Source organism: Lepidochelys kempii, chromosome 21, assembly GCF_965140285.1.
Source record: "Lepidochelys kempii isolate rLepKem1 chromosome 21, rLepKem1.hap1, whole genome shotgun sequence".
NCBI lineage: Eukaryota > Metazoa > Chordata > Testudines > Cheloniidae > Lepidochelys > Lepidochelys kempii.
The window spans coordinates 4,736,840-4,750,879 of NC_136400.1; the positions used below are offsets into that span (position 1 = coordinate 4,736,840).

Sequence of the window (14,040 nt, forward strand, 5' to 3'; positions counted from 1 at the left end):
CTAGTCCCTGGTTCCTTAAAAGATGGGAGCTATAAGACCATCTCACTTACCACGTGCGCTACAGAATGCTGTAACTGGTGGAAAACTGATCTAGACCACAGTCCAGCAAGGTATTTAAGCAGGTGCACACCCTGAGATCAATGGGACTACGCATGTGCTTAAAGAGGGGTACATGCTTATGCACCTCCCTGACCTAGGCCCTGCTTTCTCCCCTGCCAATGCAGAATTGTTTCGGCGCGGCCAGTGTTACCTCGTGTAGCTATGCATTCGTTAAACCAGCTTTACGGAATACTCAGGAACACCAAACTCTATTACTTATGGGTTCAGAGTGTCTCAGCTATTGAGCCATTCTGGGGCCCCTCATCCATGCATAAAGCCATGTAGGGTTGGGTGGGAGAATGTGCTCACCAGAGTCTAAAGGGCAGAGTTATTTGTTGGCTAATGAAGCTAAATTCTTGATTAGGGAAATCTAGTCTCTGAGAAGGGTAGAGAAATCTGTCTTCCTGCCTCATATCATATTATATATAGGTATGGCTCTGAGTGTATATATACATATTTTTTGTGTGTGTGATATGTATATTTTATTGATTTTTTTGTCTCTCTCTCTCTCTCACTCACACTCACACTAATACATTTACATATATATAAAACATAAAATGTGTCTATATATCTGTGTAACGTCTGTGTATAAACGCACAGATATAATATGTACAAAGGTTTCATATTAAATTAAAACTACAAATATCTACCCCCCCCAACAAAGAATTTTAACACAAAGTAATGGTTACTCAAATAGAAGCCAAGCAGTTTTTATTGTCTCTTTATAATTAACTCCAGGGATGGAATACAATTACAAATGTTCAGTGTTGCCCTGCGGCATAGCATCTATGAAAAGGAAAAAAACCAACCAAGTTTAAACGACTCAGGTAAAAATTAAATCCATGGCTGTATTTGATAATTAAGAACACCATCTCCATTAGCTTGTCTTGATATTAATGAACTGCACTATTATTTTTATATTTGATTACAGGAGTTTTATGCCAGCCATTTCACCTTTATTGCTTTTGAAAATCGGCCTCCTTGTCTGTGTGCCAAGTGCAGGAAACATTTGTAATTAGATCATGTTATTTCCTCAATAAAACATTCATTTTTCTTGTCACTGCGACCTATTAAGAGGAAGTTTTTAAAGCTTTGTAATTATGCCCACATGGGATTGGTGGGTGGGTGTACGCGTGTGTGTGTTTCCTAACTTCTCCCATATTGTCTGTGCCTTGAGTGGTGGGGAGAACAGGTTTGGAGGAGCATGGAAGGGTTGGATCTTGCTCTGTCTGTGCAGTGCCTAAATAGGAAAAATGGATTTTCCAATCTGTAGTGCGTTTAAACACACACAAAAAATCAATAGCATTTCCTATCATTTAAAAATTATATTTTTAAAGCAACCAGTTTGCTTTGCCCAGCTGCATTCTTACAGACAATCGCTGCACTCTTTACAGAGACTGGGAACCAACAACTTTCATGCTGCTTCTTCCTCCACCACACACCCTGGGATCAAACTACACACTACTACTCTATCTGCCATTTAGAGACTTCCACATTCCTACCTTAGGTTGACAGCTGAAAACGGCTTTACTATGGAAACCCCTGGACCATCCAACTCCCCATGTCCCTCTCCCAACACAATTCTAAACAGCTGCTGGAAATGAGAAGTGGTGTCTAGTGGTTAGAGCAGGGGAGGTAGAAGTCAGGCTGGACCACCATGATCATCTAGTCTAACCTGCTGGTCACAGAAGCTAGAGAATATCACCCGTTGATTCCTGCCGTGAAGGGAATTTTTCTTCCCCCAGGGTACTGTTCTCAGCGTTCCCACTAACTCAGCGTGTTCTTCACTAATTCACTTAACCTCTCTCTGTCACTGCTCCCAATCTGTAAAATACAGTGGAGCTAACACAGGTGCTGGGAGATTTAAACTGATATTTGTAGAGCATTTTGAGAGCCTCAGTGGAAAGGCGCTATAGAAGCACCAGGTACCAATGCATTCATTAACAGAGGCCCTGTAGGCTGGCTGGTTTTTCTCTGGCTACACATATTTTACCTGCTCAAAGCAGCACCTTTGTGTCCCGGTGGCTGCACATATCCCAGATGAGGCTGGAGGAAGCTGTCGCCTTCATCCTTTCTGAATTGAAATTCCACTCCAACTGCCATCCGGTTCCTAGAGAAGAGAGAGCATTTTCGCCTTTGTTAGAACGCAATTACACTGGGCTTTGAGAAGGGGATATAAATGCATAAACATTCTTTATGCTGTCTTCAGCGCCTACAAAGGGAAGCATTGGGATGCTCTTAGAGGGAAGGAGGGCGGGAAGTTGCTCTTGAATGAGTTTTCTTCTGACATTTAATTCTTGAAGCAGGAACCTGCAGTCTCTCTGAGCTAACCACAGAGGCATCACCTCAGGCAGTACAGGACTTTATAGACTAAGTCACAGACCTTATGCATATATTATAAGCTCTCTCAAATAGCACTTTAGCCTTTGACAGGCATGGGTCAGAGGGCAAGCCCCTTACACAGAAGGGAAATGGTGCAAATCTTCTCACATGGAAAGACAACAAACAGATCAAGCATCAGAAAGGCTCAAGCACATTTAGGGAAATAAACCTGGGGGTTGGTCTGAGCACTCAGCCTAGACCAATGGTTGCAAAAGAAAGCTTACGTGGTTACAAAAGTACTCCAAGCTCTCCTTGGCGTGAGCTGTCTCACCATGTGTACATGCAGCACCTAGCACAATGGGGCCATGAGCTTAGTTGGAGCCTCTAGGTGCTGTCATGATACAAACAATTAATAGAAGTAGAAGTACTAATGGATGGGACTCTGGAGATCTAGGTGCTATTCCTGGCTCAAACTCCTTGTGTGACCCTAGGCAAGTCACTTAGTCAATCTGTGCCTCAGTTCCCCAGTTGCACAGTGAGGCAGGAGGGATAGTTCTTTCCTCTTTCGCAGGGGTGTTGTGAGGATAAATGTACTGTCTCTGAGGTGCTCAGACAGCCTGATGATGCTAGGGGCTACAAATGTAACTAGACTGATAGGTAACGGGATGCACATCAGAAATGGGCTCAGCAATGCACTAACACATCCCAAACAAACATCAGATTTACATTTTTGAATAAAACAGCAACTGCACTTTAAATATCATTGGGTCATTAAACTGATGAGCACTGTGGAGTGCTCTGTGCCAAGGGAATCCTGAATGAGCCACTGACTCCAAAGTGTATTGTCTTATATTGCACCTGCATAGGAGAAGCAAGGAGCCCATCGGTGAGGAAATTAATACTTTGGAGGATTAGCAGCTGGGTAATGGATATGAGTTGATTAATAATACACTGGCTGATTAACACAGAGGTGATTTTTCTGGATTAATAAGGATGCGGTGGCACTGCCTGCTCAGGAAAAATGTTTGCAGTCATCCATTTGAACACAGTGACCATGGCCTAAATGCTGTGATTAAATCCACATTTCAGACACTTCATTAAATTAGACTGTAGGTGAATTCTTATAACCCGCTGCAAGAAGCACACTTAGCCCTACAAGGAGGAGGGCGGGGGGGGGAGGGGTGAAGGAGCCTAAAAGCATCCCCAAAACCTCACGCTCACTCTATGTCATGTCCCTAGAATTGCTGTGCCACCTTATACACACAGAGGATAAAGGACCTATTACTACTGCAGGTTAAGAAACTGTGCCTTTAGCTCAAGTGGCAGGGCTTGCATCTATAGAGCTGAAAGATTACGGTTCTAGTCCTAGCTCCCCAGGTTTGTGTGTGATATACTCCCCTAGGATTGCCTGCAGCACATGAAGTCATTACAGCTGCAGTATGTATTTTAGGCAAAAGTGGCTACTTGGAGACCCAATCATGTGCTGCCTAGTAACTCACCAGGGGAGCTGCTGTCCCGCCTCTATCATTAGGAGTAGAAAATCTACTGCTGGGCCCTGATTTCTTCTCACTACCAAGAGCAGGGAAAGGGAAGGACCCACCGATGGGCTTTAATCTTCCCTCTGAGCAGGGGGGCCTAAAGAGGGGAAAGCGTCTCAGGCGCGTTATCCTCCATCCAGCAGCTTAGAGCCCGTTGAATCCCTGTTGATTACAAAAGCAGTAGCAAAGATGTGAATAGATCCCTGTCATAAGGGACAGAAGAACCAATGACCGTCTTTCAACCAATGCAACTTCAATGTAATCAAGCCTTATTTACACCAGCATCTGCCAGCTGAGAATCAGGCCAAAGATCCTGGCTCAGTAGCTTGCCTGAAAGCCAAACCCAGCCCCGTGTATGCCAAGGGCTCTCGCACACTTGCCTCCTCTGCATCTTTGTAAAACAATCTTTTTAATTTTCTGGTTGGCTTGGCAAATCACAGCTGCTCATTCCCCAGAGCTCCTGAGTGCATTTGCACAGGTTCCCATTTACATACACTAGGGCTTTAGCTTTCCTTCTCGCAGCGTGCCTCAGAAAGAAGCCATCTGAAATATTACAGATGGCTTAGAGGCGGAACTATTTATGGGTTACAGAGGGAAAACAGAGCTGAGGGCCACATCATGAATAACACAAGTTTGACTTAACAGCAGAGCCCCAGTTTGTTGTGGCTGCCCTGTGGTGAAGGATTACATGATGGTTTTCTCTCCACATATTCTTTCTTTAACTCGATGGCTTTGCAGTTACGCAGCCGGAGCCAAGGTGGTTGAGTATTAATTGATATGTGCTGCTGAGTGAGGGTGATTAAACACCAGCTTTGGAGGGGCGAGAGTGGCAGCTCTCAGTGGCAGTAATGAGCAGACCAAGAGGTTCAGAACTAAAACTTCGCTCTCCTCCAGCATCTGTTATTGTAATCACTATGCCCAAAACACAACAACAGCACCCCCCAAAACACCCTTATTAAAAGGAATGGCTCCCACAAATGCCTCCCATTAAGGGAAATGACAGGGATTTGCTCAGCTTGCCATGTTTTGCAGCTGGGTTAATTATTGTCATTTCAGAGTGTGCTGCCCAACCTCAAAATGAAAGAAAAACATACCATAATAGTGCACACTAATTTGCCAGCAAAACCTTTGTGCTGAGTGGCAGTGGGGGGCCTCGTGTGCATAGAGGCTGGGGTGGTAGGCAGAAGTGGTATTAGCATTCCAGAGTGATTAATACAGTGCAATTGTGAACATGGTATAATTAAGGGGCTAATTTATATGTGCACCTGACAATAGCATAGCTCATTTGCTGCTGCTCTGGGGTTTCTAATGACCCACTGTATAGATAAGCCACTCCCAAGGTTTCTGAGAAAGGCATTTTGGATCATTGAACACCCTTCTCCAGCCCACAAACTCCAGGGCCCTCGGCTCCTACGTATTTGGAGGCTGCCAACCACAACTTCATGCTCTTCCCCACTCAGCCTTCAGTATTCACCTCATCTGCATATGAAAAGCTGGCAGGTTCACAGAACAAAGGATTAGAGGAAGGGGGAGGGACAGACAGGGACAAAGAGGGGAAAGGGGGGTAAGGCCACATCAGAAAAGCGTAAACATTTTGGACCCAGAAGGAGGTGGATAAAGGGACAACAACAACAAAAAAAGGCAGAAAAACAAACCAGAGGGAAAACACAGACACTGAAAAAAAAATGAATGAAACACATCCATATACAGAAGGAAAGAAAGGTCTGGAAAAGTGCAGCCCTTTTTAAGAGTCAGTTTGTTTTGGCCATCTTTCCATCTCTTGGGTTTACCAGGGTTTCTGCCAGCCAGCAAGTGATGTCATACTAGTGTGTCATGGCACTACGAAGATAGGCATTCTGTGGGCCCTGAGAGGGATGTTCGAGCTAGTGGAGACTCCTTGGGTGACTTTTACTTTTGAAGCATGTTGTGCATATGGAATAAGACATGTAAAGTTTCTATTTCTAGCCACAAGTTAATTATGCGCTGTGACTACATCCATGAGGAGCCTGGAGTTCTCGCTCTGCTCCAAAAGATGGGTTCCCTGCCATCTCTCCAACCCTGATCCCATGCAAGCCCACTGAGGCTGAGCCTATCTTAAAGGCTCAATAACTTGGTATCAGAGTAACAGCCGTGTTAGTCTGTATTCGCAAAAAGAAAAGGAGGACTTGTGGCACCTTAGAGACTAACCAATTTATTTGAGCATAAGCTTTCATGAGCTACAGCTCACTTCATAAAGCTCATGCTCAAATAAATTGGTTAGTCTCTAAGGTGCCACAAGTACTCCTTAACTTGGTATCTTGTCACTTTGTTGCCAGCATAACAACTCCAGCAAAAACAAAGAGAACACCAGAAAGCCTGGGATGGGGGAAGGGGTCAGTCTGAATGCGCTTCTGAGCGCATTACTCAAATAGCCTTACAAGTGAAGTGAAAGGTTTTTATTTCATTGTCTGTGCTCAGAAAAGCAAGATAATATCAGTGTATGGATGAGGCAATGCAGGAGACAATAGTGCAGCACGCTACTAAACAAAAGCCTTGTAGAAGTTTAGGTCTCTATTCCCCCTTAAATAGCTACAAATAGGAACCATGACAGTTTGATCCTGAGCTCTCTCCTATTGCCTCATAAGGATCTCCTTTCCGGCAGCTCCCTGTGATGAGAGCTCCCAGTCAACTTTGCTAGCTCAAAGCTGATAATGAGCACTAATCATTGCACCTGTACAAGCTCCCAAGCAGGCTTCCGTAGCCTTGCTCTAGTCAAGAACATAGGGAGCAAGCCCTCCAACTAGCAAGCCCTCCAACTATGGCCTATTGTTAGGTGTTCAGAGAGAGTTTTGAGGAGCGTTTGTGTGCCTAAGGAGCTTTCTGATTCCCACGTGGCACTATAGTAAAAACCCTGTACTACAAAGAGAAGAGTGGAAAAGAATATATGACCATGAAGCAGCCATCTCTCAGTTTCCAGGTAACTCAGAGGTTGAGCTATTAGCCCTTCCCTTGTTCCTATATCTGTAGTATACCAGTTAGGCAATCTGCTTTATTGCATGATTTAGGGAAAAGTAATTTAAGAAATGCTTGAGTTTATGCTACTTTGTTTTAAACTGCAGGAAACTAGAATAGCTTGCAGACGTACTCTGTTTTATTTAAAGTCTTTATAAGCCCATCAACCTGGGCAAGGAAAGCTTAGGTTCTTGAGCTGTGGTTTGGGTCTGTAATGCAGAACTGAAAATAAAATATATCAATATATTATGGAAGTATGGTATGGTAAGGCCTGAGACCTCATACATGGAATTGGTTTTTGTTTTTTAAAGCATTTCAGTTCACCTTTAAGAAGAGAAGGCTGTTTTAGTTTACATCCAGAGATTGGACTGAGTTCCTTGTTTTGTCCCTTCTGAGCTTTGACACCTTATTCTGTTGTCTGAGAGAGATGAGTTTACAGAGCTGTGTCTTTACAGATTTTGTGCATAATTTACAGATCCTATGGTGCCACTATTAAGGCACAATACACTACACATTGAAGCTAGTCCTTCTATTTGCCCAGATGCTCGGTGCACAAGCATCCTCACTGAATGCAATTATTGTGGTATGAATGTTGGATCAGATCTGCTTGTGATGGATGGTTTCTGGCACAAATATTGCAGTGTTGTGATAGATAACACTACCCTGGACTTAGTGAAAGCTTCTCGGAACTTCAGCTATGAGTTTACAAGAAGAAAGTGCTGATGCAGCAGATGTGGGAACTGTCAAAGAGTGGGGGAATCTAATTTTGGTAAGGTTATCAAAAGTGCCTAAGTGGTCTGTAGCTATCAGCTCAAGGGCAGCTTTCTTTGCTGGACTGTAGCAATCTGCTTGCCTAACTTCACAAACTAAGCGGCAGTTAACCTGATCAGTACTTGCGTGGGAGACCTCTCAGGGAAATCCATAGTGGTACAAGAAGTAATTCAGTAGGTGGTACTTTTCCCCTTTGAATTATCATAAAACCTATATCCCAGCATGGTACTAGGTTAGGGCGCTGCTGTAAGTACTGTCTTTTAAATTAGATGTAGAACTAAGGTTCTAACCAGAGCTGGGCATCAAAAATCCTGTAGTGTTTATATTTTGCTGTGTTGTAACAAAATTCCAGTATTGGATAATTATATTGTGCCTCCCTGAATTCCCCCTACCTACATAGTTTTAAAAGGATTCTATTTTCTTCATTTTCTGTCCCAAACTCTTATGTAGATTTGTTGTCTGCTTCTCAAAAACTACTGTAATCTACCCAAGTGTTGCTTGCATTTCAGTCCTGTGTGAAGGGAGTCCTTAGTGCAGTTTGTAAAGGGCTTTGGATTCCTTCGAGGGAAAGTTGCACTATAAATGTCAAAAATATGGCTCTTATGTTGTGACATGAAGGAGGGTCTGAAAAGCATGGGCACCAAAATAAGGGTGGCTCTGTCTTTTAGATAAACTGATGGCACAAAGGTCAAGAAACTGAATGACAAAGAGAACATGCTAATCTTTCTTCAAAAAGGGGGAAATTATATCTAATGGATGTAATACCCAAAAAGAACTAGTGCATGTGGTGAGTGATGCCTGCATTTTTAAAGCACTTAAGCCATACATTTCCCCCAGATAAAAGTTATTCACTCTTGTTAAGTGCCTCATATTGACGTATTATTCAGGCAAAGTGTCATGCCAACATACTCAAAAGGAAATGGCTGCATAAAAGGCATCTGTGTTGATGCAGTAGAATTAGGGGATGATAACCACTCAGGAATCAAGGAAATCCCAAAACAGATCAAGCTGGAGAAGTGCTGCCCCTTAGACATTTTCCATAGAAAATTTCACCATTTATATATTGTTTTTAGATTCTTCGTAAAAGGTGTACTGTCTGTTGGTGATCAGAGATCCCAGCCAGAATGATCCTACTTGTTTACCTCTTAGGAAAGGAGAAAACTTTCCTGCCTCTATTATTTCAGGTGGTCAACTGGTCCCTGCTAGCTCTCTCTGCTGAAACTGTTCAAAAAGCTTGAACTTGAATTATGTTACAGATATAAAAAGAAAAGGAGTACTTGTGGCACCTTAGAGACTAACCAATTTATTAGAGCATAAGCTTCTGATGAAGTGAGCTACAGCTCACGAAAGCTTATGCTCTAATAAATTGGTTAGTCTCTAAGGTGCCACAAGTACTCCTTTTCTTTTGCGAATACAGACTAACACGGCTGTTACTCTGAAACCTGTTACAGATATAGAACTTGATCCAACGCTCATAAAAGTCAGGAGGTGTCTTTCCATTTACTTCAGTGAGAGCTGGACTGGGCCCATAAACAGTAATAAATCCATAGTCACTCAGGATTTCACAGCTGTTGTTATGGCCACTAAAATGTCAAGGCTACAGCAGAGACAGAACTCAGATCTTTGTCCTCCAAAAGCACAGGCCCCTACCGCTTTAGACTATGTTAGCAGAATAGGACTATGATGCATGGTTGAGATGTGCTGATTCTATCCAGTACGGGGGAAATGGTAACCCCACATCAACCAGATCACAGTAATACAGGGCAGTAAATAAAAACATCTGGAAGATGGTGCCAGAGTTAGTGTAGAAAGTAGCTCCCTCTCTGGTACCCAAGGGAGTTGGGACCACTGTTCCCTCTAAACTGTGCACATGTGCGCTTGCACACACATCCTAAACCCCGCGCACACGGCGAAACACCGCATGCACAACAATTTGCACAGAAGAAATTTTTTGCGTACACGGCCTGTCAAAAATTAGAGGGAACATTGGTTGGGATGCTTGAACTCAGTGTTACAATGGAGCATGGTGCAGAAAGTTTGTAAAAATATTTTCCAAACCATAGTTGCTCCAGCAGCTCCTTCATTTTGTGTTTGGAAAAACACCTGATGTATCCATTAAGGTGTTAATATTTTGCCCTTTTCAAGCATCTCACATCTGAGGATCTCAAAGCACTTCAAAAATCTTAATTAAGCCTCTCTGGTACTGTCAAGTAGACCATATTTCTGTTTGACATATAATGAAGTTAAGGCACAGAGAGGTTGTGGTTTGCCCAAGGTCATACAATGAGAAAATGGCAGAGCCAAAGCAGAAACCAAGAGTCCTGCTTCCCAGTCCATAGCTCTAACCACTAGACAATATTTCCTCCTTTGTGTCCTCTTAATAATTTACAAGGGACAAAACATTGAAGTTACAAAAGAGTCTAGCTTTTCAGTTAAAACCCCTGTATGTGCAAGGTTTGGATTCCAGGTGCTCCCAAACTCCTTTTGGCTATTCCATATCCGTTAGGGTATGGAAAATGCACATCTATAGCCAACCTCAGAGCTTCTGATGTCCCACAGGATACTACATTATATCGTCCTGCAGGGAGTGTCCTAAGGACTTACTTAGTTTCACAGTTTGTGAGAGTCTGGTCCTAGAAGAAGATGGGGGATTACAGTGCAAGGGAATCTGACTACTTCTCTGAATGCAGGACACCTCCTTCCCACTGGCTTTCCCTCCACAGGGCAAGTTCCCACTGCTGTTGTAGACACTTCCTAGTGTTTCTCATGTGAGACTTGGTGAAAAACAGTAGCAATTGAAAGGTATCACTGTTCTGGAGCTGGGAGCAAGCCTCCTACCCTGAGTAGACAGACGTGCGCTAGCTCTGCTCAACCTAGCACACTAAAAATAGCCATGTGGAAGTGGCAGCACGGGCAGCGACATAGGCGCACCCAAGCTCAGGCTTCAGGCAGGCTTGTATTTGGGTGTCTAGTCTGTGCTGCCTCCCATGCCCCAACATCCACTCTGCTATTTTTAGTGCACTAGCTCACACGGCGCTAATATGTGACTGTCTACCTGGGCTGAGAGGCATGCTCCCAGATCCACATAGACATACCTAGAGAATGCCAAACATCTGCCAAGGCAAACTCCTTCTTTCATCTCAGGGCAAGGAGCCAGTTCCAACTGGAGAGACAGAGCATCGGAAACCCACATGGAGGAGTTTTATTAGTCTCTAAACTGGGCAAAAAAACTAGGTAGTAATCAAAGTGATAAGCTTTATGCTCCTCCATCACGATGAAATAATTGTTCTGCCTGAACACCATTATATTATCATTTTTCTACTCCCAGGTCACTTACTGAAAATAAAGACTCACTACTTCCTTTATGAGCTATAGTTTCAATAATTCATGTATATTTTTGCTGGCCTTGATTTTTTTTTTTTTTAATCTTCATCTCCAGGTTATAGAAGTTGTGCCACTCTTCCAAATATTATTCAAATGGCAGGAAGAAGGGAAAGGCAGGCAGAGGATTGGCTTTTAAAGCTACAATTCATTCTCTGGTTTGTCTGATGGTATATTGGAACTTGTAGAGGTTTTGCTCTCTCAGTGGCAGAAGACATAAAGAGTGGCAGGATGTTATGGGAAAATGTGACCTGTCTAAGGGGGAGCCTTACCAGGTCCCTTGATCCCAAAAGTGGGGATGTTGTTCTGCCGTGTTGACTAGCAAAATCTTGCAACGGCAGAGTTTCTCCTGAGGGTTTTCATCCTTTCTGTTTTACAGCATTGAATTGAACACTTTCAAACCGCCAGGGAGGTCTGAGGTTTGCCTGGGATTTTGAATGAAGGTTTTGGGGTGAGGGAAGAGCCAGTTTGTTTTAACTGAACGAGTTCACCTATCTCTAATATATCCTTGAGGTAAACATTATTCTTTGTTATATACCTTCAATGTGTTTGGAGTTGTTCAAGACTCAAAATGAGAGAGTACCTGACTTCCAACAGCCTTGCAGTTAAGATATACAGAGAAGACAAGAGAGCTTGAGAAATCCAGAGGAGCATATAACGTGGTAACGTGATGCTGTTAGCTCACTTCTTGTAGGCATCATGAAACAGAGCAGCCATTAGCAGGGCCTTAAATTAGTGGTTTGGTATACTGGAATGGGAAAGGGCCCGGGTAGTATGGTCCAAAGGGGCAAATGTGACAAACAGGGCATCAGGTCTAGCACTAATGTGAGAACAATTAGAGTAACTCTAGCATGCTTCTCAGCTTTTTCTGTTGTGCTTACAATTAGCAAGGGATTCCTGGATTTCACATAAAGATGGATAAAGTTACCATCCACGTTTTCCCAAATTTTGGCAGTCTGAATCCAAGGTGTTGGTTCAGACCCATCTAAATAATACTCTAAAATTAAACTCCGCATCTTAAAGAGAAATTTTCTATGGCATATTTATTTTAGACTCTGGGAGAATTCCTGAAACGGAACAAAGTTTGCACAATTCCAGGCTAAAGAAATACCTTCTAGTATTATTTTTATTTTCCAGCTGGCTGCCAAAATTACTTCTGTAACGTATATATTTTTAATTTAAGTATTCATTTTAATTTTCAAGATATAGGAGCTTTGCGGCCAGATAAAGTTTCATACATCTTCAGAAAAAAGGATATGGGATTTTTGTGTCACTAATACAGTAACATCTTAAATTATGGAGCCACTTATGAATGCTTTCTTCATATTTATGAAATGATTATTTGACAAAGCAACATTTAATATTGCTGAAATAATTACTATGCCTGTTTAATACATCAGTTTATCACACATCCTATAAAATGCTGGATAATTTCATAAATAATTATAAAGCATTTTATAAATGCTACCTTTTAACGCAAAGCATTGTTGCTAATCCTTTATTTTTCATAAACACAAAAATGACCATTAGATTTTTGAAATTAAGAGGGACTGCATGGCACGAGATGGGGATGCACTCACCCTCCCCTTTACCAACACATGCAAATCGAGTACCAGAAAAATGGAAGCATCAGACCAAGACTAGTGTCCCGACTGCCATCTTTCTGAAAAGGCCATTTTGATTTTTATCATAGTTACCTGCATCTAATAGCTAGAGCTGGGCTCTATCCTCTCTTAGCCACCAGGTCTGCTGCCTCTTTCCTCTTCTGACCAGCAGCTTCCAGGTCTCTGAAACATAATGATTTTTTGCAGTGTTTTGGTGCTGGGGCCACAGGGTAAGGAAAGGACTTTCTCATCTGCTCCAACTCTTATCTTGTTTAGGTTTTCTTTTCTTTTTGCTGTTGCCCTGATACTCTCTTCTCTATTCCCAATAACACTGTACACAATGCACTCATTATTTCTTTTTTTTTTTTTTTCCCAGCTCAACTCCGAAAATAATAAAAGGGGAAGGGAGACCTTAGCAGCAACAGATGCTGATTCCCTACTTAATGGCAACGTGTTTTCACTATTTCTCTCTCGGACTCTGTTTACTCCTGAGTCTTGTAATGAGACCCTGAGCTTCCTCCACTGGTGGGAGTCCAGAGACCAGTGATTTACCCCACACCACTGTGAAAGCAGAAGGAATGTACCTTGGACTTTTTCAGCGTTCCCCAGGTCCCTCCACTGACTCACTCTCTCTCTGCCACTCAAAAGCTTTTCGTTGCCAGTGTAAAGCAGTTTTGCTTCTCCGATCTCCTTCAAGGCCGTTGTAGTAAAGTGATCTTGTGGGGGGGCGGGGTTTTACTGGGTTACCCAGGGTATTATGGGGTGGAGGATGGCTGCAATCCTCCCTCACTTCCTGCTTAGTTAGTGGGACCATCTCCCCCTCACCCTCCCTTCTCCCCCTCACCCCCCGCATTCTGTTGCAATGCAGTTAAATAAAGCAGCCAGTTCCCCATTTACAATCCTGTGAGTAGATTTACTTTTATGGCACTAAGCTGTCCCCCCACAATATTGGCCATGAGGGAAACCTAAGAATGGCAACTTCGGGGGAAACTGAGGATTGAATGCAGGAAATGAGAATTGGGAGCAATATATTGAAAAGTCAAGTTTCAGAGTAGCGGCTGTGTTAGTCTGTATTCACAAAAAGAAAAGCAGGACTTGTGGCACCTTAGAAACTAACATTTATTTCAGCATAAGCTTTCCTGTAGCTCACGAAAGCTTATGCTCAAATAAATTTGTTAGTCTCTAAGGTGCCACAAGTACTCCTTTTCTTTTTGCACGTTATTGAAAAGTTATGGTGAGAGAGAGCAGATTACAGGCATGGTATTGAGGCCACAGGTTAAATTGGAGACCTATTTACCCAGGGCAAGCCATCTTTCTAGTAATTCACTGGTAAC

The 14,040-nt window shown here is 42.8% G+C and overlaps 1 long non-coding RNA gene across 1 annotated transcript; it reads right to left on the reverse strand.

Annotated features, from left to right (window-relative positions):
• Positions 1-2,098: 2,098 nt before the first annotated feature.
• Positions 2,099-13,395, reverse strand: LOC140901386 (uncharacterized). The gene is made up of 3 exons (XR_012155831.1): positions 13,291-13,395; positions 12,800-12,889; positions 2,099-2,209 (listed from the first exon to the last, which is right to left on the reverse strand). It is a non-coding gene; the product is annotated as an uncharacterized LOC140901386 (long non-coding RNA).
• Positions 13,396-14,040: the final 645 nt, after the last annotated feature.